This window comes from Sorex araneus, chromosome 2 (genome assembly GCF_027595985.1).
Source record: "Sorex araneus isolate mSorAra2 chromosome 2, mSorAra2.pri, whole genome shotgun sequence".
NCBI classification, from domain to species: Eukaryota; Metazoa; Chordata; class Mammalia; order Eulipotyphla; family Soricidae; genus Sorex; species Sorex araneus.
This window is the reverse complement of record NC_073303.1, coordinates 208,870,195-208,895,026: the sequence shown is the minus strand read 5'-3', so window position 1 is coordinate 208,895,026 and position 24,832 is coordinate 208,870,195. Positions and strand designations below refer to the sequence as shown.

Here is a 24,832-nt window from a genome sequence, read left to right as displayed (position 1 = left end):
TTCTCCTCGTCATCATGGGAGAGGACGGTGTCGTCTCAGAAGTGCTCTAGATTAACTATTAGTAAAATTGACAAAGGTGAAAATCTAAAACCTACAAGAATTGAGCATGATTTAAAAACAAAACCAGTCCTGTACCACCCTCCCCTCCCAAAAAAGTTTCAAGAATATTTAAATTGCCAATGTCCTGAGAAACAGCTGGGAAGTGAGGGAACGCAAATGTCCTGAGAAGTGAGGGGAAAATTGCTCTGAGACCTCCCCTCCTCCAAGGAGGCTCACCGCAGTCTCCAGAGAGCGGAAGGGGGAAGAAGGAAGGACGGAGAAGAACAGGAAGTGTCAGAGATCTGGAAAGTGACTTTGCACACTGCCTAAGGAAGATCATTTCTCTCTCCTGCCAGCACAGGCTGGGAGACAGACAATACCCCTCGCTGACAAGCAGCGGGGCATACGTCTGTCTGGGGAACAGCTTGCTCATGTGTGTTAAAGCATTTCCTGCCCAACAACAGCCCGTATCTTTCAGTTATTTTATGGAAAGAATGAATGTTCAAAGATTTGTACTCAAAGATGTTTACTGATGCAGTTTATTAGTATTTAAATAGGATTAAGTACATAAATTACAGTAGGGCAAATGTACTCGGCAGGATGTGAAACATCTACCATAAAATTATTATTCACAACGCCATGACTTAAGCCCTAGCTTCTTAAACGACAGTCATAAACCCGCAATCCATGTCAGGGCTGTGAAAAATATTTTAAAATAAAATTTTAATTCATGATCAACAAATGATGGGTCTGTGTGCCTATCTCATATGCTTGGGGACATGTGAAAATGTACTCCGGGGCCAGAGCGGTAGTACAGCACACCCAGAGGTTCACCTCGCACGCAGCCCAGCTGGGTTTGGCTTTCCCTGCCACCCCATGTGACCCCCTAAGCCCGCCAGGAGTGATCCCTAGTTTCAGAGTCAGGAGTAAGCCCTAAGCACGGCTGGGTGTGCCCCCATCCCGACACCAAAAACATTCTCTACCATCAGAAAGGTAGTACAGTGGGTAGCGCAACTGCCCTGCACACAGCCGACCAGGCTTGATCCCCGGCAACCCTTCTGGTGCCCTGAGCCCCACCTCTCGGCACAGCGGCAGGGCGTGCCGAGCCTCACCTCTCTGAGCACCGCCGGGTGTGCCCCCAAAACAAAAAAGTTTAACAAATTATAACATAAATATATTTTAAGAATTCTCAAGCAAAAAGGGGTTGGTTGCAAGTGGGAAAAGTCTGTGAAGTCCTGATTTAAACACTCATAGTTTATTTAAAAAATTCTAAAACAAAGAATATAAGTGTACTGCATTCCAAATACTATCACTGTCAAAGCAAATAAATCAATACCATGAATGACTTTATATGCACATCTATGAAGAGAAAAGCAGGAGTAAGTCTAGACACCAAACTCTGAAAAGAGTCAGGTGGCAGTGGTTTTACAGTGAATTTTTTTTTTTTAAATCTGTATTTTTCTAAGAACATGTCCTTTTTCATTTATTTTATTTTTGGGTGGTTTTTGGTTGTTTTTGGCTGCACCCAGTGGGTGCTCGGGAACTCTGTGGGGTGCTGGGATAGAAACCAGGTCGACCGTTTGTAAGGCAAGCGCCCCGCGTGCTGTCTGTACTATGGCTTGGGCACCCCAGCAGTCCTTTTCTAAAACTGGTCATTGAGGGTGGAAAAGGAAGAGCAGCGTCACTGCTTTCTTATGACGACAAAAACTGGAACCCTAACTCGAGTAGGAACAGGCCCATGGCGGGCAGCACCTGCCTTGCGGGCACCAGATGACAGTGTAGTTCCTGGTCCCGCCGTGTGCCAGATGGCGTCTGAGCAGCTCTGCTGTCTGCAGTCCCTGGCAACGCCCGAGGGCTCCAGCCGCACCTCAGCCAGGTCTGGGGGAGCAGAGTGGGGCCAGGGAGAGATGGAAGCACGGGAACTCAGCAGGCAGGAGTGCGCGCAGACCCAGGGCAGCGCAGAACCTGAATGCTCACGAGTGTCGCCACCCTGCAGTGACTCTGCCATCAAGGCACAGGGACGAGCACCCACAACACGCCCGCCTGAGTGAGCACCGGGGTCGTGACTCCCAGTGAGCTCCACGAAGCCAGCCTGCAGCCGAGTCAGCTGGGGAGCCCAACACGGGTTATCACACCACGAGCACCGGGCAGGACGGACAGAGGCCAGGCCAGCAGAGTGGCGGGGGGAGAGACAAGGGCCCGTGTGCCCCACTCTCAATCTTGTGCAATTTGACGTGGGACGTGGCCGGGGAATTTAAGCACTGTATGGGCAGAGCCCAGGGAGACAGGAGGGAGTCGAGGCCCTGCATCTGGCTGACCCCAGTTTGGTCCTGGCCCTGCACGGAACCTCCCCGCCAGCAGTGATCTCCGAGCACGGCGCCAAGAGCCAGCACTGAGCACGGCCACCTTTCCTCTTGGCTCACGAGAGAAAAAACCAAAATGAAAATTGGAGTTGGGGAAAAAGGGACTGAGCTAATGGTGGGGGAAGAGGACGTTCTGGGGGAGAAGTGTGAGTCTGAAACGTTAGGAACAGAAAACCCTGTCATTAGCAGTCTGAAGAAACGTCTGAAATAAAATCCTTATTTTTATTTTACAGACCCCTGTGGGTTGGAGAGATCATACAGAGGGAAAGGCATTAGCCAACCTGGGTTCAATCCCTGGCATCCCATATAGTCCCTGAGTACTGCCGGGAATAAATAAATAAATAAGTGCAGAAACAGGAGTAACCCCAGATGTGCTCTCCCCGCCCCCTCAAAAAAATAGCACAAAAAAAAAAAAAAGGCATCAGCGAGAAACCACAGAGGTTAAAGGCCATGTGGCCAGCACCAGGAGGAAACCATGGCACGGTCAAGAACGACCCCTGAGCACAAGGTCAGGAGCAATCCCTGACCACCACAGGTGTGCACGCCACCAAAATAATAATAATAATAATAATAAGTTCTCTAAGGTTTATTCATGTCAAATTGAAGCAAGGCAGCCCACCTATCGTTTCTGCTTAATGAACTTACCCATTACCACACACACCCCTAAGGGCCAGAGAGAGGAGTGGGGTAAAGGGGGTTTGTACGGGGCCAGTTCTGGGGTGGTCCTGGCGCTGCTATGGTCTCCCAGGACGCTCTGGGCACTGCGGAGTGTGGTCCAAACAAAAACATACCTACCACTAATACAAACGAGACTAACTGGCACTGATTCTGGGATTTTATTGGTTACTGTTCTTAGTAACAGTACCACTAGTAAACATACACCATAACACTGCACTGTAGCACTGTCATCGCATTGTTCATCGATTTGATCAAGTGGGCACCAGTAATGTCTCCATTATGAGACTTGTTGTTACTGTTTTTGGCATATTGAATACATCACGGGGAGCTTGCCAGGCTCTGCCACGCGGGCGGGATACACTCGGTCGCTTGCCGGGCTCTCCGAGAGGGACGGAGGATTCAAACCTGGAGCAGTCGTGTGCAAGGCAAACAACCTACCCGCTGTGCTATCACTCCTTATAAACATATGCCATACCCGTATGTTATTAATCGAAACAAAATGTGTGTGAAACCTTGTCTAGAGAGTCCTACCTACAAAGCTCACAGAGCACAACCCAAACAGGATAAAGAACTTACCCACAACTGTGCAGGTGGATATGTGGTAGAGCAGATACCTAAATGTAGGGAGCTGAATCTTTCTTCCGCCATTTTTTGGGGGTTGGGGTGCTGTCGGGCAGGGGAGAGGGGTGGGGCACACATGGCTAAGCCCAGGAGACACACTGTGATCGCACTCAGGGCGCTGATTAGGCCGGAGATGGAACCCACAAGCACTGTTGCAAGCACTTGCTCCAGCCCCTTGGCCGCCCTCCCCGCCCCTGCCACCACTCTGAAGGGCTGGTCTGCACTGCCTCACAGGCACTACAGGTTAGCCTGAGAGTCACAGAGTCCAAGAAAACAAAGCTATACAACTCCCAGCTTTGTCTACATGCCTCAAGGCACAACGGAAGGTGGAACGTGGCAGGCAAGAAACTGGGCGTGAAACGTTGGCGTTTTATCGACCTTAAAGGAGGCCTGAAAAATCTTCAGCAAAGACCCCTGCATTCCTGTTCATTGCCGCCCTATTCACAATAGCCAATATGAAAAGGTTTGGAGGGGCTGGAGTGATAGCAAAGCGGGGACGGCGTCTGCCTTGCACATGCCCGACCCGAGTTCGATTCCCAGCATCCCATAGGGTCCCCTGAGCACCACCAGGAGGAATTCCTGAGTGCAAAGCCAGGAGTAACCCTGTGCATCGCCAGGTGTGACCCAAAAAGCAAAACAAAAAAAAAAAAAAAAAGAAAAAGTTTGGAGACAAAGTGCAGTGGGTAGGGTGCTGGCCTGGCAGCCCACCAGGAGTGATCCCTGAGCGGAGAGCCAGGACGAAGTTCTGAGTACAGCTAGATGTGTATCCTCCTCCCCCGCAAATCCTGAAATGACCCAAGTGTCCAAGAACAGAGACTGGATGAAGAAACTGCGCGAGTATACACAGTGGAGCACCACTCTGCTCTAAGAGACGAAACGTGGGAGGCGGTGCAGAGTACCGTGCTGAGTCAGGAGGGCAGGGTCAGACAGAATGACTGCTCACATGCGGGACATGAAGAAACATTAGCGTCAAGAATGCCAACCCTCTGAGGCTGGTGTAGGCTGGATTGTTTCCTGTATGGATCCCTGCCATGAACAGAACTATAAACCATGAGGACTGAAATCAAATACGCTACAAAAAAAAAGCCTCTAAGAGGCAGTGCAATAGGACAGTGGGTAGGGTGTTTGCGCAGCACGCATGGGACCCCGGGGTGACTCCCCGGCGCCCAACACAGTCCCCTGAGCCCCGGCAGGAGTGATCCCTGAGAGCAGGGCCAGGAAAAGCCCTGAGCACTGCCAGGAGTGCCCCAAAACAAAGAACCAACCAATCATTAACCGCGAAGACGCTGCCTCCGAGGAGGAGCCAGGGGTTCGTGGCCTGCCTGTGTGCTGGGTGTGAGGGTACCGGCATCGAGGCACACTGCCGAGTGCTTTCCAAACAGTAAAACAGGTGAAGGATCTGAGAAAAAAAATTCCATTTATGAAATTTAAGGAACAGTGGATCACCTCTGGAGAATGAGCATATAAAAAGATTTAAGTAGCATGTATTTACCACTATTTAAAATTTAAGTGGGGCGGGCTGGAACAATAGCACAGCGGGTAGGGCGTTTGCCTTGCACGCGGCCGACCCGGGTTCGATTCCCAGCATCCCATATGGTCCCCTGAGCACCGCCAGGGGTGATTCCTGAGTTCAGAGCCAGGAGTAACCCCTGTGCATCGCCAGGTGTGACCAAAAAAAAAAAAAAAAATTTAAGTGGGAAGCAAACCCCAGCCTCATTTAAGCGAGGCCCGTGCACTAAGTTATCTAAGGTTTATTCAAGTCAAACTGAAGCAAGGAAGCCCACCTATCCTTTCTGTTTAATGAACTTACCCATACCCACACACATCCTAAGGGCCAGAGAGAGGAGCGGGGTAAAGGGGGCTTTGTACGGGGCCAGCTCTGGGTGGTCCTGGCGCTGCTATGGTCTCCCAGGAAGCTCAAGGCATACCCCCTTCCTTTACAATCTTTTCAATTAAAACAAGAGGAAAACAAATGTATTTAACTGGCACAGAGCAAACTGGGGAAAAAACGGACTCCTGAATTCTCAAAAACAAAAAACAAACAAAAAATACATGAGATAAGACCTTGTCCTCTCAGGCCCATGCTGACACATGTGCTGACACATTTAGACATTTAGAAAAGAGGGGCTGGAACGATAGCACAGCGGAGAGGGAGTTTGCCTTGCACGCAGTTGACCCAGGTTCGACTCCCAGCATCCCATAGGGTCCCCTGCGCACCGCCAGGAGTGATTCCTGAGTGCAGATTCCAGGCATGCAGAGCCAATTCCTGAGCACTGCCAGGTATGACCCAAAAAGAGAGGGGGAAAAAAAGACATTTAGAAAAGAAAAAATTTCAAGTAGGAATCTATCTTAAATAGTTTTAGGGGCCAGAGAGACAGGATAGCAGGGAAGGCCCGTACGCAGCCGACCTCGGTTCGATCCCCGGCACGTGAGGAATGTGCCCTGAGCTTGGCGGCAGCCAGGGGAAGGGGAGGCACAGCATCTAAGGCGCTTTCCTGGCACCGAGGCTACCTGGGATTGATCCCAGCAACCGTGACGGGCGTCCAGGCACTACAAGCAGGAATTTCTGAGTGCAGAGCCAGAGTAAGTCTTGAGCATTGCCAGGTATGACCCAAAACCCAACAATAAAACCAAAAACAATACATTTTTAAAAAAGATTTAAAATAACTTTTTATTTAGAATGTGCTAGTTTGATTCCTTGTTCAAAATCGTGGAAAAATATAAATACATTTTAGCAGTGACATGATTAAGTGAACATTATCACTGTTAGGAAAATATTAAAACCACACTTCCCTCTAAGGAAACCTTTTTGGATCATTTTTAGTGGATTATTCATAACAAGCAATACAAAATAAAGTATTTAGCATCTACATTTGGGGCAGGCTTGGGTGATGGTGGTGGCAAAATTCGAAATAATGGTGGTGGGAAGATGTGATGGTGGTGGGACTGGTGTTGGAATATTGAATGTGGTAAGTTACTGTGAATAACTATAAAAAAGCTAAAACCTACTAATAAAAAAAAAACGTTCAGGGGTTGGGGATGTAGCTCAGTGCAGAACACTTAACCTCATGAGGTCCTGGGTCATGTCCTGGCACTGCCCTCCCTCCAAAGAGCCACCCAAAAACAAAACCAAAACCCCAAAACTCAAAGTAAAAAGCAAAGAGAACACCCACACAAACTGAATATGCTCTAAAAATAATTATTGAAACATACACATATCATTATCAAAAATACAGGCTGAGATAAATCGATATGAAAATTACATTGGTATGGTGGAAACAATGAAATTTTTATTCTTAAAATATTGTGATTTTTAACTATAAGTGAATTAGAATTTCATATTTTTTGTAATTTTGTATTTGTAAAAGTGAATTTTTGGGAGGGAGTATTTTTAAGCATTGGAGGGTGGGGTGGAAACAATGCTGAATACCAAGTATTTTGCTACATATTTTCTTCACCAAATCAGAGAAAAAAAATAAGTTTGGTCACACATGAAGTTAATGACCTAAGGAAAGGTGCTCTCATCCATAAATGGTTACAAAGTAAAATGTGTACGTTTTAGGGAGATCCCTGGCCGTCTGTGTTGAAATACTGAATCTGCATAACCTTTAACTCTTTACTCCCTCTGCGAGGAATTTCTCTTTGCCCGTAGCTGCAAAAGCACACCAAGGTGTACAGGTATTTATTGTGCATGTGAGGATGGCACAACTGGAAATGAAGCGAGTAGGAGTCGGTAAAGGGTTACTTGATAAAATCCCTGTAACCTAGTCAAGGCCAGCCGTTCGGGCCACACGGAATGCTGAGAGGCCTCGGTGCACGCTTGGAAGAGAGGCCCCTGATGCTGGCAGGGTCGCAACCCCCCCGTCCCTGAGAAACCTGAGAAATCCCTGAGGAGAGAGAAGAACTCCTGGGGGTGACAGAAACGTTTGTGCTTTCAATTCTAGTGACTACTGAAAGCAAGCAGGGACAGGGAGGTAACTGGCAGGGACTGGACGGCGAAGTCCTGATTGGGGCTCGTACGCTGGTCACGATTCACAGGACTACATGCACTCGGAAAGGGTGACGGTCACCCGGTGTGCTCTATACCCCAGTACATGCTTTTGAAAAATAAATGTGGGGCTGGAGCGACAGCACAGCGGGTAGGGCACTTGCGTTGCATGCGGCCGACCCGGGTTCGATTCCCAGCATCCCATATGGTCCCCTGAGCACCGCCAGATGTGACCCAAGAATCGAAAAATAAAATAAAAATAAGCGTAAGTGGAGGGGCCAGAGAGACGGCGCAGTGGGCAGGGCGCTTGGGCAGCTGACCCAAGCTCAACCCTCGGCACTGCACTCACAGTCCCTGAAAACTGTGGGAGTGCTCCGAGCACCGAGCCAGCCGTGTGTGCGGTGCAAAGCCATCACCAGGTGTGGCCCAGAAATAAAACCAAACTACAGAAAGAGAAAGGAGCAAGTAATGATTCAGTCAAGCAAGGAGAAATATAAACTTAAGCTAGCAATAATCCGTGAGGGAGAAGAAACCATATGAGAATAAGGTAGGTGTGTGTGTCGCCCCCCCCCCCCCACCATTTGAGCAGTTTCAGGCCACACCCGGCAGTGCAGTAAAGGCAGAGAAGTGGGAGGGGACGCCCTGGGATCAGCTGAATGCGGGAGAGACCCAGGAACCCTGCACTAGGGCCCAGCAATTTGAAGTTATTTATTTTGGGTCCATTTATGTTTGGCTTTCGGGCTACACCCAGCAGTGCTGGGGGTTGCTCGTGGCCCTGTGCTGAGGGGCCACTCACGGTAGGCGTGTGGGGCTCTGTGGGACGCCGGGGAGTGACTCCGAGGCAGGGCTGTGCAGAGAAGCACCCTACCCGCCCCTGCTTTGATTCTTGGTGTGCGCTTACAGTGCTCTGAGACACCCACCCACGGCTTCCATCCTTCAGAGCTGAAAGGGTCGCTCCTGCTCACTGTGCTCACTCGCAAAGACAAAGCTCAGCACCCCACAGGTCCGAGCTAAAGATGTGCTCCAAGGTAGGAGCGCGTAGGGCGTTTGCCCTGCATGCGGGCTGACTTGGGTTTGATCCCCGCACCCCGTGTGAACCCCCAAGCCTACCACAAGGAATCCCCGAGTCCAGAGACAGGAGTAAAATCTGAGCAACTGTGGGTATGACCCCATTCCCCACCTCACATAATTTTTCCCAAAGATCCGGAGTTTCTGGATCAAATCACTTAAAGTCTTTGGAAGTTCCAAGAATGTAGTTTCTTCAATGCTGAAGAAATCAGCCAAGTACGGAACTGGAAAATTCATTCAACTAAGTAGTTTTATGGCTTACTGGCCTTGACATTTTCCTATTAAAAACATCTTGTAAATGGTTTGAGTTTTTTAGGACAAAACACTTACCAAAGAAAAACCAACTGTTTCCTACACTGGCATTTAACTGAACTTCTCAGACTCAAAACTCTAACAATACTGAGAGAGAATTCTCAATTGGCTGGAGACGCAGCTCGGAGGTAAGAGTACACGGTTTGCATGTGGGAAGCCACAGGCTCAATCCCTGGCACCACTTGTACACAAAGATACCACCCAGTAGGATCAAAACCACTTCAGATGTGCTCGCTTCGGCAGCACACATACTAAAATTGGAATGATGCAGAGAAGATTAGCATGGCCCCTGCGCAAGGATGACACGCAAATTCCAGTAGATAATGGTCCCAACATGATGGCCTCTCAGTGTCTGTGTTGCAAGCCATAACGCCCAAAAGTAGAGAGAGAGTATGGGGAATATTGTCTGCCATGGAGGCAGGGGGAAGGTGGGAAAAGGGGGGTATACCGGGGATATTGGTGGTGGGGAATGTGAACTGGTGGAGGGATGGGTGTTTGATCACTGTGAGTTTGTAACCCAAACATGAAAGCTTGTAACTGTCTCACGGTGATTCAATAAAATTTAAAAAATTAAAAAAAAAAAACCACCACAAAACAAACAACTACTTCAGATAACTACACAGTGGAACAAAGAAATAAGGTATAATCCCCCATGGAATGACAGTGTACATGGTCAGAAGCACAGAATCTTAGCAGACTGTCAGAACTTTAGAAATGTGTATACACCACCTGGAGTGATCCCTGAGCACAGAGCTAGGAGAAACCCCTGGTACAAGGGGAGGTGCCCCCCCAAAAAAAAAGAAAAGGAAGAAAAAGAAATTTAATGCATTATTATTGACGTGCTTACCAGATGATTACTCCACAATCCTTGGGAAAGGTCATGGTACCTTACAGATACCTGACACAAGAATGAGAAATAATTGAAGAGTCCAGTATTTGAGACTGGGTGGTACAACTGTCAAATTCTAAATAAATATTGATTGCAGACCACTATAAAGAATGAGGCTGTCATAATCTGTACATGGAACTCCCTTTAATGCTTAAAAGAATTTAACTTGCACAAGTGACAATTTCATTTCAATTGAAGTTAAAACTTGGCTCCTCATACTGCACAGCTAGAAGACACAGAAATCACGGATTCTCCGTCATAGCTATGGGTGTGATGCCGAGTGAGCAGCCAGAGGGGGAAGCCAGTCAACAGTGATCTCCCCGTGGAATGTGAAGAAACCGAGTCAGGGAAAATAAGTAGCCAAAGGCAACAGAGCGAGCGCTGGTGTGTGCAGAACTGACTTAAGTGAAGAGGATGAAGGGTAAGGGTGGCGGGCAGGGACCTGAGGCACTGGCTGTCGGGGTGTGGAGACACGTGTCTCCAAAACACCATCAAGAGTCCTGTCATAATGCCCAAGCAAAAATTTAAATTAAAAAAAAAAAAAAACCTAGGCCCCCGAATCACACTAGGTTCAAATTTTAAGTCACATGTAACTAGAGCTTCCATGCTAAACAGACACAAAGTATTTTCATTATCACAAATATTCCTCTTAGACAACACTGATTTAGGCAACTGGCCATTTCTAAGAAACTACTCAGTTTTGGTAATTGGATTATTTTAATTATTTCAAATGAGTAACAAAAACAAATCCCCCCAAATCATCCCCAATTGATGGAGAAGATGCAAGAGACCTGCAAAGCCATGGAATTCTGTAACGTTCACAGGTGACAGTGCAAAGGACGAGGCTAACGGCCCTATGCTTCGTCCGACTCAATCTTCCTTTCCTCTCACTAACAGCTGACTTGTAGCCAAAGAATTCCTTCTGTTCAACTTGCACATTCTCAAATGTATCTGAGTAGGTTATAGAGGACAAGTTCTTTATACCTTTCTACGTCTAAAAACTAGACAAAAAAGAAGCATTTATTTTTTTTTTCTTTTTCGGTCACACCCAGCAATGCTCAGGAGTTACTTCTGGCTTTGCACTCAGGAACCACTCCTGGCGGTGCTTGGGGGGCAATATGGGATTCCGGGGATCGAACCCAGGTCAGCCGTGTACAAGGCAAACGCCCTACCCGCTGTGCTATCACTCTGGCCCCAAAAAAGAAGCATTTCTTTTAACTGAGAAGTAGTCAATTGACTCTTAGACCAGAAGAATCCTTCCTTCCGAGAAAGGAATGTGGCGACTGTAATCCAGCTCTTTCAAAAGAAATTTCAATTCAACAATCTGGGTTATCTCCAAAGGTTAAGTACAGGAGGGCAATAATATCTACTTTTTTTTTCTTTTTTTTTTTAGCAAGCTAAATATTCCCTGTGTCTTAACTGAATGAATGGTGAAAGAGTTAGCATCTCTTAGAGGAAAGTGGTATTGCCTTGGGAATTAATTTATGCCAAACATGCCAAGAATTGTTCAACTTGTTCTATCATAGTAATTTTCAGAAAACAACCATAAATTATAGTTTATACTGGACAGGCATAAACAACTTTACTGACTCAACTGATTAGTCACATACTCATCTTTGTGCTCACTAATTCAAAATAAATATGCATTATGGCAACATTTATTAGGCTCTAATCATGGGTCCTTAAGCTCTAAAATGTGATCTAAAAGAAAACAAGGATTGAGCACTAACAAAGTCAAAGTATTTGTAGACTCACATAATCTGTTTATATCTGGAATAAAAGTTTTCTGAGTCAAAACTAGAATTAAAAAGCAGGGGGCGAGGGGTGAGTGCAGGGGGAACAGAGCCAAACCTAATGCAGTATGTAAAGAGATCTCGCTCCACAAAAATTGAAAATTTCCTTTAAAAACTTATGCAGCTTCCTTCCTACAGGAGCTCAGAGTATAAAGTTAAAAAAAAAATTCTTCCCAATGAAAAATGAAAAAATTTTAATGTGTTTTTAAGAGACAGAGATACTAAATATAAACTGAAGTGATTCTCCACTAAACTCTAGAATCCTAGAAATTCCAGGAGACATGGGTTAATCTTTGTATATTTGTGAAATACTGAGCCTAAGTTTTGTGCAAAGTGGAAGCTTTCAGTTCATCACTTGCTATTTCAGAGAGTAGAAAACAATACAGTGGAGTCAGACAGCAATTAAGGAGAGAGGTTTGTTTTGAACTCTCTCCTTAAAAATGGGGCCCTGGTGTCTGTGAACCTGCAGGTAACTCTGTTCCCTACGGGTCTTCCCAGAATCAATCAATCCTCCATGTCCCCAGACCCAACACAGGCAAAAGCCTGAAGACAGAGCAAATGGTTCCCAATACTGGGCAAACAGTCTGATAATCCATTGCAGAGATTTTTATTTGAAGATCAGAAAATGTTCATTTTTTCCCATTTTATTGTTCCTGGACCACAGGATAAAAACGATTCTCAAGAAAAATGTTCTTTATACAGGAATTATAAAAACACCAACATTTTCTAATACAGGAAGGAACTAAGGAAATAAAGGATTTATAATTATGTACAATATTAATAGTTAAAGAACTGTCATTTAATGAAATATGGCAAACATTAATAATAAACACAGGCTACGTCCAGCCATCAGGACATAAAATTTAACAGATAAGTTTAAGGCAAACGTAAAGCACTTCAGTAGAACAGCAAAAAGAGGTTTTTTTTTTGAAAAAATAAAAGAGAAACTTACGCTTGCCAAAGAAAATGTTTTATTTATATTTTAACCTCCTTGGTTTTTATAAAATTATTTTAAACTTAATCCAACAGTAAAAATAAATGTGGAAGGGATCATGTTTAGCATCTTGATCCATTAAAAAAAAAAATAGGGCCAAAGTGCTAGTATAGCAGGTAGGTGCTTGCCTTGCACTCAGCTGACTGGGACTCGATTTCCAGCGTGCCGTATGGTCCCCTGAGAACCGCCAGGAGAAACTCCTAAGAGCAGAGCCCAGAAGCCCTGAGCACTGCCGGGTGAGGCCCCCAAGCCAAACCACACAGCTCCCTTATAAAGTGAAATGGCCAATGCCGGAGAACAGACATCTGGGCAGTGTTTCACAAGGTTCCAAGAACATCTCACAGAAAAAAAAGGAGTTCCACAGTCAAGAAAGGTGAACAAGGGGCTGGAGCAATAGCACAGCGGGTAGGGCGTTTGCCTTGCTCATGGTCAACCAGGGTCCAATTCCCAGCATCCCATATGGTCCCCTGAGCACGGCCAGGGGAAATTCCTGAGTGCAGAGCCAGGAGGCCAGGAGTGACCCCTGAGCATCGCTGGGTGTGACACAAAAAGCAAAAAAAAAAAAAAGGTGAACAAGGCTGAATTTGGAAAGTTGGTAAGTCTTTTTCCATTGGGCGTTAGTTCTCAGCTCTTTCAAAACATCTTCAAGTTTTGTGATGCTAGCTTATTATGCTGAATGAATGGATATCTCTGGGGAAGGAAGGAGGAGCATTTACGAAAGGTATATAGGAGCTGGAGCAAGAGCACAGCGGGAAGGGCGTTTGCCTTGTACGCAGCTGACCCAGGTTCGATTCCCAGCATCCCATTAGGTCCGCTGAGCACTGCCAGGAGTTAATTCCTGAGTGCAGAGTCAGGAGTAACCTCTGTGCATCGCCGGGTATGACCCAAAAAGCCAAAAAAAAAAAAGGTATGTAGACTTTCAGGAAAGAAAAAGCTCACAAGAATCTATGGCCAAAATCAAGGATTTAGCAGAGCTGAATGGTATAAAATGGGACCACAAAAAAACTATCAAGTGTATGTGTATGCTCAGAAGAGCAAAAATACAAAAACATAAAGCTGCAAACTCAAGAGGAGGAAAATTTGCGAAAACCATACTGAAATTTCATTTGCATACACAAGTAAAATGACTTCTATTTATCTGTACCATGTATTTTTCTTCTTTTGAGCCACACCTGGTAGGACTCGGGCCTACTCCTGGCTCTGTACTCCTGGCAGACTTGGGGGAGGATGAGGGGGTGCAGAGATGAAACCCAGGTTGGCTGTGTGGGGGACGAGATGCCCTAAGCATTGTACTATGGCTCTGGGCCCAATAAATGCAAGATTAAAGAAGAAATGGATGATAGAGTTTAATTTTGCAGTAATCTCATTAACATGAATGCCCTGTAGCAATTTCGAGCATCAAAAAATTTATGTGACTATATAACTTGATATGTAAACTGACTCCAATAAAAACATACACACAAGTTTTGATGAACTTTTATGTCAGCTACTAATAAGACTTACTAGTGAGGGGTATAAATAGAGAACAATTTCCATCTGAATCCTATATTTTTTATTTTTTTTTTGGGGGGGGGGTCATATCCAGCAATGCTCAGGGGTTAGTCCTGGCTTTGCACTCAGGAATTACTCCTGGCGGTGCTTGGGGGACCATATGGGATGCCAGGAATCGAACCTGGTTCCGCCGCATGCAAGGCAAACACCCTATTGCTCCAGCCCCTGAATCATATTTAAAGACTGTATTTAGATACACCTTCAGGATCATGGAAGGGAGGGGGAAAAAAACCAATCAGAGATAATACAACAGGAAATTCTTTACCCTGTTTTCAAAACACTGCCTGAAAGTATACCAAATGTGATACTCCTCTTTATTCTGCAGTTACAAAGAGCAGAAAAAGGAAAGTCGTAAGCCAATACCTATGTCGACGTTAGCTATATATTTTTCTTTTCTTTTTTTTTTTCTTTTTGGGTCACACCCGGCGATGCACAGGAGTTACTCCTGGCTCTGCACTCAGAAATCACTCCTGGCGGTGTTCAGGAGACCATATGGGATGCTGAGAATCGAACCCGGGTCAGCCAAGTGCAAGGCAAACGCCCTCCCCGCTGTGCTATCACTCCAGTCCCTTAACTATATATTTTTTAAACTTAAATACAAGGCTATCTTGAATAATATTTGTCAAAAAAATGTAAAAAGGAGGAACATTGTTTTTCACAACTTAACTGTTGGTGTACTTACACAGTTACCATTACATTAACATTACAACACATTTCAGCCATTTTTTAGATATGAGAGAGAAGGTATTCCCCATACAATGCAGAAATCAGCAGCAAAATCTTTAAGAAATGAAGTCTGGGTCTCAGGTAGTATAGGGATTAAATGTCTACCTTGTATATGACAGACTTGGCGAGATCCCAGCACCTGTATGGTCTCCCACGAGCCTAAGCACAGGGACAAGAGTAGGCCCTGAACACTGCTGTGACTAGCCCAAAACCAAAACCAAAAAAGAAGAATCTAGGATGGGGGGAAGCTGGGGGGAGGGAAATGAGATGTGATTAATTAAAGATTCTCTAGGAAGTATTTTTGCACACACTGATAATTCAAGAGCAATAAACTGACGTGTGCATAATTCTTTTAAATGGAGTCTGACCGTCTCAGGACTATCAGAAGAGCGGGGCTTATGTCAGATCAGTAAAAACCAGCAGTGCCAGAAAGAAGTCATAACTGAAACCCACAATAAAGAAAAGGGATAGGGGCTGGAGCAATAGCACAGCGGGGAGGGCGTTTGCCTTGCAGGAGGCCGACCCGGTTTCGATTCCCAGCATCCCATAGGGTCCTCTGAGCCCAACTGGAGTAATTCCTGAGTGCAGAGCCAGGAGTGACCTCTGTGCATTGCCTGGTGTGACCCAAAAAGAAAAAAAGACAACGAAAGAAAAAAGAAAAGGGCTAACCAGAAAGGAAAATGAGAATGTTTTTGTTTTCATTTTTTCTAGGGGCCACACCCAGGTGCTCAGGCACCAGATGCTCTGGGAATCCAACCAGGAACCTGTCTAGAAAGCATTGGCTCAGCCCTGACCCCCACAGGGAGAAATTTAAAATGGTACTTGAAGGCATTTCTAAGGCGATGCTTTTTTCTGCAAACAAGAAATTACCTGGTCCTCGACTGGGCAGAATGAGAATATCTTGTTAAACTGACAGTTGAGATACATAAAAGCAAAATTCTCACCCAACTAATCCATGGAAATCATGGTTATATGTATTGCTAACTGAATTTGGAACCTGAGTTTTGCCAGAATGTCCTTGAGTAAATGTGCATGTGTTAGGTAAAAAGGCTCCTAATCAGCTCTTCAAAGAAAAATTACTAATATCAAAACAGTTAGGCTGGGGGCTAGATCAGCAGATCACTTGCCTTGCATGTTTAAAAAGGTCCTGGGTTAAATCACCATCATGTCTGTCTGTCTCTCTCGCTCCCTCCTCCCTCCCTCTTTCTTCCTCCCATCTCTTCCTCCCTCTCTACCCTGCCCCCACCCCATTTGGAAATCAGTCCTCTTGAGTTCAGGGGACCATATGGGGTATCAGGATCAGGCCTAGGTTGGCTTCCTGCAAAGAGTGACCCCTGAGTGCAGTGAGGAGTAAGCCCTGAGCACCGTTGGCATGGTCCCTCAACACCCCCCAAAAAACCAGAAGACTAATCTGTTTTGTTGCTTTGTGGGTCACACCTGGCGATGCACAGGGGTTACTTCTGGCTCTGCACTCAGAAATCACCCCGGCAGTGCTCAGGGGACCCTATGGGACGCTGGGAATTGAACCCGGGTCGGCCACGTGCAAGGCAAACTCCCTCCCTGCTGTGCTATGGCTCTAGCCCCCAAAAGACTAATCTGAAATGACATTACACACCAACTGGATCTTGGAAACGATCTCCAATTCTGTTTCAAAGTGGTAGAAAAAAATCTCGACAGAAAACTGGTTTGACTATTGTTTCCATCATAACAAAATATTTTCCAATAAAATTACTATCCATTAAACTCACAATGAGACATATAATTAAGAGTTGAGTAAGACCTGACGTTTTTGTGCAAAAAAATTCCAAACACCTTACGTAGTTACTCCTTCAAGGTTCTGAAGCACAACTCCTCACCCCTCTGAAAGCCAGGGGTGTACATGATCACGCTTTTTAAGGGGGACACAAACAAGTTTTCTTAATTGGAAAAAAAGGAGGCAGTGAAATTTTATCAGACAGTGAAGAAATCTGACAAACAGTACCAGTGCCTCAAGCTTCTGATCAATGTGTTAATATCAACCAAATTCATAATATACACCCATGACACTGATCTGAAAATGCCTAACTCCCACGTCAGTTATGATGAGAACATCAGATAGGTCCCCACTGAGAACCATTCCTCAAGATAACATTCTTTGAGGCCAGAGATAGCACAGAGGATAAGGAGTCTGCCTAGCACTCAGCATCCTATCTGGTCCCCTGATCCTGGCCAGGAGTGATTCCTGAGTGCAGAGCTAGGACTAAGCCCTGAGCACTGCTGAGCATGGCCCCAAAACAAAACAGAAAAGACAGTATTCTTATTAAAACCCTTCCTAGATCTTTAGGAAGACACTTTCACATAGACAGACAGACACTTTTACACAGACATTATAAGATGACCAACAAGCACATAAAAAGATATTACTCGTCTCCTTAGGGAAATGCTAACCCAAGCAGGGAGCACCTGTGAGTAGGACACCAGGAGAGAGCGGAGACAGGGCCCGGGAAGTCGTTCTGCAGGCTGGAGCCCATTCTCTGCAGAAGCCCAAGCTCATTCCTGTTACACAGTCCTCCAAGAACTGCCAGAAACAATCCCTGAGCACCGTGTGTGTGGATCCAAAACAAAACACCAGTAACAATTACGGGAGCAGAGAGAAGGGAAGTCTGATCCACTGATGCGAGGAATGTAAACTGTCACAGACACCGTGTTAAACAGTACAGAGACTCCACAAGTCATTACAATAAAAAACGTATTATTGTACTTCTTTGTATTGACTAGGATACAAAACAACTTATTCAAAGAGAAATATGCTCCCAAGATCACTGCAGCATTATCAATAATGCCAAAGAGTTGGAAAGAGACACTAAGGGATGACAGGATGGTTTAGATGTGGGATATATGCACAACAGAGCACTAGGGAGAAGAGAGTGTGGGGGGCGTGGGTAAGGTGCATGTGGTGGACTGCTCAAACCCCTGCACTATGTGGTCCACCAGGCCCCACCAGGAGAGGCCCCTGGCACAGCCCACTGAGTCCCAAAATGAAACAAACAAATGAACCAAGATAATGGGGCTGAAGCAACAATACAGAGGGTAGCACGCTTGCTTGCACACTGGCAACTGGGTTCGATCCCCAGCACCTCATATGATTCCCCGAGCGACAACAAGAATAACTGCTGAGCACAGAGCCAGGAGTATCCAACCCGAGAAAAAAAAAAAAAAAGAAAAACATCCTGCTACTCAAGTAACATGTAATGGCAAAGCACGGGATACTGAGTGAGACAAACTCCTGAATATGCCATTCATTTGGTACAGGGGCATAAACAAAAGAAAATGAAAGGAAATTATTAGACAGTAAGATCAAACTAACTGCTCCCCCAGGAAAGTAGTGAGTAAACTGGGCAAAACTGCTCAGTATGGGGGCTGGAGCGATAGCACAGTGGGTAGGGCATTTGCCTTGCATGCGGCCAACCTGGGTTTGATTCCCAGCATCCCATATGGTCCCCCAAGCACCACCAGGAGTAATTCCTAAGTGCATGAGCCAGGAGTAACCCCTGAGCATTGCCGGGTGTGAGCAAAAAAACAAAAGAAGTGCTCAGTACGGTGAGGAATGGAATTAGACTTTCAGTTATAAAACTAAATTTATAATGATGCACTATCAAATTATATTACTTCATTTTTTTAAAAATTACATTACTTCAATGAAAAAGAATTTAACAAACCCACTGGCCACAAGTAGATCTGGACAAAACAGGAAAACAAAGACCAGAATCCCATAAATTTTAGTATAAAATGAAGATAACAATTTTACTTTTGTTCATGTATCTCAGGATAAAAAAAAATATATATATATATACTTTTTGCGGGGGGAGGGGTCATATCCAGCGATGCTCTGGGGTTCCTCCTGGCTCTGCACTCAAGAATTACTCGTGGTAGTGCTTGGAGGACCATATGGGATGTCAGGGATGGAACCTGGGTCAGTCACATGCAAGGCAAACAACCCAACCCACTGTATTACCGTGCCAGCCCTGGATAGAGTATCTTAAACTACCCTAGAAATACACCCCAGTGGTGATCAGGAGACATGAACATCAAAACCAGTACAAACTGAACATAAATAAAATCAGTCTTTCCTTGAAGTTGTTGAAAGTATTTCTATTTCCTTGTGCTTGACTGAATGAAACAAAGAGAGAATAATGATTTTTTTACAAAGTACAGAATACAAACAAAAGGTCTGTATACTGCACTGAGGGCCAAGATCACGGGACGAAAAGACAGAGAGAGAGATCACGGGGCGGGAAGACAGAGAGAGGGCATCTCCAGGCTCACTGGCTGCACCACCCCCAAGGCAGCCTTGGGTGCGGCGGGTATGGCCAAGAGACCCACCCCAAGGCTGCCCCGCGCCTTCCTGGTGACGCCAACCCAACCTCCAAGGTGTCCCTGGGGCACCCACGTACCACTGGGGTGACTGCGGCCCCCCACGGGCTGGGCACTGACTGTCCAAGCTACACAGCTATGCCGGGTGATCCTGGGGTGGTACCTGGACCCACCACCCTCTGCGGGGGACACCCTCCAGAAGACTGTGTTCTTGACAAAAAAAAAAAATTTTTTTTTGGAGGGGGGTCACACCCAGCAATGCACAGGGGTTACTCCTGGCTCTGCACTCAGGAATTACTCCTGGTGGTGCTGGGAATCCAACTCGGGTCAACCGCGTGCAAGGCAAAGGCCCTCCCCGCTGTGCTATGGCTCCAGCCCCCCAATTTCATTCTATCAGCTTCTCTGATGCAACTGAGAGTGAATCAAAATATTCGCATTTTCCAGGCTGGAGTGATAGTACAGTCAGGGCGGAGAAACAGTGCAGAGTGCACAAGACCTCCATATAGCCAGGTGTAATCCTGACACTGCCCTGGTCCAGTCCCCCGCCCGGCCCTGTGAGCACAGAACCAGGAGCAAGTCCTGACACTGCTGCTTGTGGCATTAATCCCAAAACAAACAAACAACAACAACAACAACAACATGATCCTTTAGAATGCTAAAACCAATGTTACTTAAAAAGCTGCTTTACTATGGGGATAGTGAAAAAGGAGAAACAGCAGGGGTGGCATGAGAGCACAGCAGTAAGGCATTTCCTCTGCACACAGCTGACCCGGGTTCAACTCCTGGCATCCCATTTGGTCCCCTAAGCCCCACTAGGAGTAATTCCTGAGCAGAGCCAGGAGTAACCCCTGAACAGCGCTGGGTGTGCCCCCCTTCCGCCAAAAAAATAAGAAAGAAAAACCAAAAACTCAGAAAACAACAACTGAAAAAAGGGGAAAAATGACAGAAGAAAGATAACTGAGCTCAATTCATTTATTAGTGATCATTGAAGATCACTAATAAATGAATTAGTTTTGGGTAAAGTCATTCTCTTAGTGCTAAAATTATGTATGCAAGGCTTTTCCTAAATGACTTTAAAATTTTTCACAGTAGACACAACTCTACCACCAAACTGACAAGTGATCACAAATTTCAGAAAAACTTCGGGGCAAGCTTCAGAGGCCAGTGCGGGAGCAGAGCAGACCCAAGTTGGGTGTTGCCAGGTGTGGCCCAAAAAAACAAGAGCAGAAAATCCACATGGCCAACGCCAGGAGTAGGGGCGGGGGAGAGAAAAAAGACAGAAAAAAAAAAATCAAACCCAAAATAAGAAGCCATTAAGGCTTTATTTAGAGGCTAGGTTCCATGACAGAGCAGTGAGTGAAAAGGAGATGGTGCTCTGAGGAATCCTGTAAATCACCGCAGAGCAAACTACCAGGCCCTCCAACCCCTCTCATTCCCAGGGAACAGCTGTCCTCAGCTCCAGGCAAGTACCTGCTTCCAGACAAAGCAAAAGGCCGTCTGGGAAGGAAGCTAGGAGGGGCTTCAGGCTGGAGAGCAGGGCAGCACAGAGCTGGGGCCAGGACACACCAAGACACGGAAGGAGGGAAGGAAGAAAGTAGAGAAGAGGGAGAAGGAGAGGACAAAGGAGGGGGAGGAGAGAAACCGAAGCTCTTAGGCTCAGAGGAACACAGTCCATGTCCCAGCTGAGCACTCCCCCCCACACTCCCTCCCCCCCTCCCCCCATTGAGGGCAGTGGAGACTTCCAAGTTCAAGACTGCAACTGAAGCTAGCCAATATAAATCTTCCTGCTAATAACGGACCAACCAGAAATCACTGGACATGTGAAAATTTTAGAGAACTCAAACAGGAAGAAAAACCACGAGATCCTAGAGGAAAAAAATAGAAAAACAGATCACACCAAGCATATACAAATACCTCAATTAATTTGCGAAAAGCTTTAAGAGGTAAATGATTTGAAGCAAGTAACGAAAACCCTCTAGGAAAAAACGGAGGGAAAAAAAGTAGGTGAGAGGCTCTGAAAAGAGACGTATGAGAAGGGTTTGATCCTGGCACCCCACTTGGTCCCTGAGCCCAGAGCCAAGAGAAATCCCCAAGCACAGCTGGACTGCCCCACTCCCACCAACTCCCCACCCCCCAAAATAAAATCACTAGAGAAGTTTTTTAAATTAAAATATTTTGAATAGCCATAGCAATACAGGAAGTGAAGGACTTGCCGTGCATGTGGCTGACCCAGATTTACTCCCCAGCACCACCTATGACCCCCCTGAGCACTGCCAGGAGTGATCCCCCAGTGCAGAGCCAGGAGTAAATCCTGCGCACGGCTGGACTTGGTCCAAAAACAGAAAGAATCATGTCAAAAAAAAAATCTCAAAAAAATCTTACAAACTTAAAACTGAAATACTCATGTAGAAATAAGCAGGCATTAATAGAAGAAAAAATAGGGGCTGGAGCGATAGCACAGCGGGTAGGGCGTTTGCCTTGCATGAAGCCGACCCGGGTTAGATCCCAGCATCCCACATGGTCCCCTGAGCACCGCCAGGGGTAATTCCTGAGTGCAGAGCCAGGAGTAACCCCTGAGCATCGCTGGGTGTGACCCAAAAAGAAAAAGAAAAAAGAAAAAAATAATAATTATAAATGAAAAAAAAAAAACAACCATAAACCAGGCTGCAGCACAGGATGAGTTTATGAAAATTCGTGACAGTTTTCAAGTAGAACATTTGTCACTAATAATAACGCTATTCATCGGTTTTCTTTTTTTCAGTTGGGGGATGGGTCCCACCCGATGGTGCTCAGAAGCGACTGCCAGCTGTGCTTTGGGAGTCCACATGCTGTCCACATGCTGTCAGGAACGGAACCTCGTTTCCTTTCTAGTTTTCTTTTTACCTTCAAAGATCAAAAAGTCTAGAAAGCTCCGAGGAGCACCGTATGTAGCATAATGAAAAGTCTGAGAATACGGTCCTAAAAACGAAAGAAATGGAAATATTTAAAACTGTAAAGATGGGGCCAGAGTGACAGTACAGCGGGTAGGGCATTTGTCTTGCATTCGGCCGACCTGGGTTCAATCCCCGGCATCGCACATGGTCCCCCAAGCACCGCCAGGAGATATTCCTGAGTGCAAAGAATCGCTGGGTGTGACCCCAAAAAGAAAAAAAAGACCTATAAGGAAAACAGTTGGTCTATTTTTCTGTTTTGTTTTCTCCTTACATCAAAACAAATACAATTCATCACGAAATTCAGGAGGTAGGATGCACAGTGGGTAGTACATTTTTCATTTCTAGACAAGAAATAGGACATTGTCAAATGTAACAAGTAATCAAACACACGGAAATAGTATATAAATACACTGTGTGTGTACTGCTTCCTACTTCACGCTGGATCTTTTTTCCTCGGCTGTGGAGGGATCCCCGCTAGGCCTTGCCCCCCGAGGCCAGGTCCTCCAGTGCCCGCCAGACCCCAGCTGCACTCAATTCTCATCAGCAGCTTGAACGACAACGACCGAGTCTTGAAAAAGTATCTCTGTGCAGTGTTTGCTAAGTTTAAGATTTTTACCATGTGTGTGATATTTTAAAGTTTAGCAAAATTTTAATGGCACAAATTTTCTAAACTTGTCACCTGTAGTTTTCAGATAAACATTATCATTATTGGTGTCCACGACATCAAGAACCACCTCAGAAGTACTGTCCGAAAGATTGACTGTACTCTCTGAGTCATCAAAATGATCCTGAGATGGGGCCCGGTGGGCAAGGGCAAGGCAAGGAAAGCGCTCAAACCCTGGCCGTATCTCTCCGGTCTCATCAAACTCATTGCTAGGAGAGAGATAACTGACAAGAGCAGAAACAAACAGAAAGATACAGGGAGTTGAGTGCACACCCATCATTGGGGAGAATCTCTTACACTACCTGGGTGACTAAGTTATGGTGGATATATGCTGCAAGATGTTTCAGAGCAGTCACCGGAAAAGGACCGGGTAGAGGGGGTATGAGATGATGGGGACCAATTGTGCTGGGAGGAACCCAAGTACGAAGCGATGTAGAGATGTAATCCAGTGTGATCCCATGGCAGGGGGCAGTTCTTTGCAAAGTACAGACCTTTTCCATATGCGTAATAACACATTCCCAATCACCCATTTCCCAAATGGTGGTAACTGCTGGATGTGAGGTTGGAAAACAGAAGGGGAAGATGATTTTTCGCTTATGACAGGACCTCCAATGAAGTTCATCTTTGTAGAAGAAGAAAACTCAAGCCAACAAGTCTGGCACTGGACACACTCAGCCCGCCCTTCCCTTCTGCCCCGAATCCCCCCCACCCTGTACCCCCCATAGCGCTTGGTCTTCTATACAACACAGGGAGAATACACGAGCCCAGGTCTTGCAACTCCATCCCAATTTGACTTTCACGCTATACACACTCGTCGTGGTGTATGAGTGACGGGGTGAGGGTGATGCATCTTAATGTGACATTTGGTCTTCAATTTGGTTAGACCACAGCGCTGTTAACGGACCCCCGGCTCCAAGTCAGATTCCACAGAGGTCACTACTAAGAGCAGTCTGGCTTCGTGTTCATCCTTCATCTTCCCGGTGACAGGAGGAAAGAGCAAAGCGAAACATCCTAAGTACTGTGATCACTTGATAAAGCCACTTATTTCAGTCAGATGGCTGTACTCTGAAGAACACATTTGCGCATGTATGACGACAGCTTATGTATTTCTTTGCTAGTGAACCACCAATAAGTCACTAATATTGTGTCATCAGCATTCCCCAGGTCAGCTGACGCGTCTGCAGACACACTGCCTGTCTGCGCTCCACCGGGCAGGAGGTGGCTACACAGGTGGTTCCAGTCAATTAACTTCAGCATCACAGTGAATTCAAATCAAGTAGTAAATGGAAGTTTCTTAATTTTAACTGTCTGATGAATGATTTTTCTTTCACTCCTTTTTCAGAAGAGGCAACAAAGACTAAAGAGAAATAGACTAAATAAGGACCGTTACAGTTCTCATCGTGAGAACTCCAATGAACAAAGATGTGGCCACAAATGGTGATTCTACAAGTATCTGTAAAGAACACTGGTGAAGGAATTGATGTAAAAACATTGACGCCTGAAACCCAACCCAATCATGATTAACTTTGTAATTTCAATGGTGACCAAGTATAAAAGAAGTCCAAAAATTCCATAACAGATTTCTTAAATTCTGACCTAATTTTAAAGTGTCATTAAAATGCCCAAACGAACAATTCACATAATAAAAATGTATCATTTTGGGCCTTTATATTCAGGATCACTGCATCACTGTCATCCTGTTGCTCATTGATTTGCTCGAGCGGGCACCAGTAACGTCTCCATTGCGAGATTTGTTGCTGTTTTTGGCATATCGGATACATCACGGGTAGCTTGCCAGGCTCTGCGTGCAGGCGAGATACTCTCAGTAACTTGCCGGGCTCTCCGGCCTTTTGGCTAAGA

The 24,832-nt window shown here is 45.8% G+C and overlaps 1 protein-coding gene and 1 non-coding gene across 3 annotated transcripts in view; one reads left to right on the top strand and one right to left on the bottom strand.

The window, feature by feature from the left end:
* Positions 1–24,832, bottom strand: part of WDR33 (WD repeat domain 33) — a 107,546-nt gene that overhangs the window by 25,346 nt on the left and 57,368 nt on the right. The gene's annotated exons all lie outside the window — the stretch shown is intronic.
* On the top strand, positions 9,297–9,408 carry LOC129402830 (U6 spliceosomal RNA). Its single transcript, XR_008628870.1, has one exon. It is a non-coding gene; the product is annotated as a U6 spliceosomal RNA (small nuclear RNA).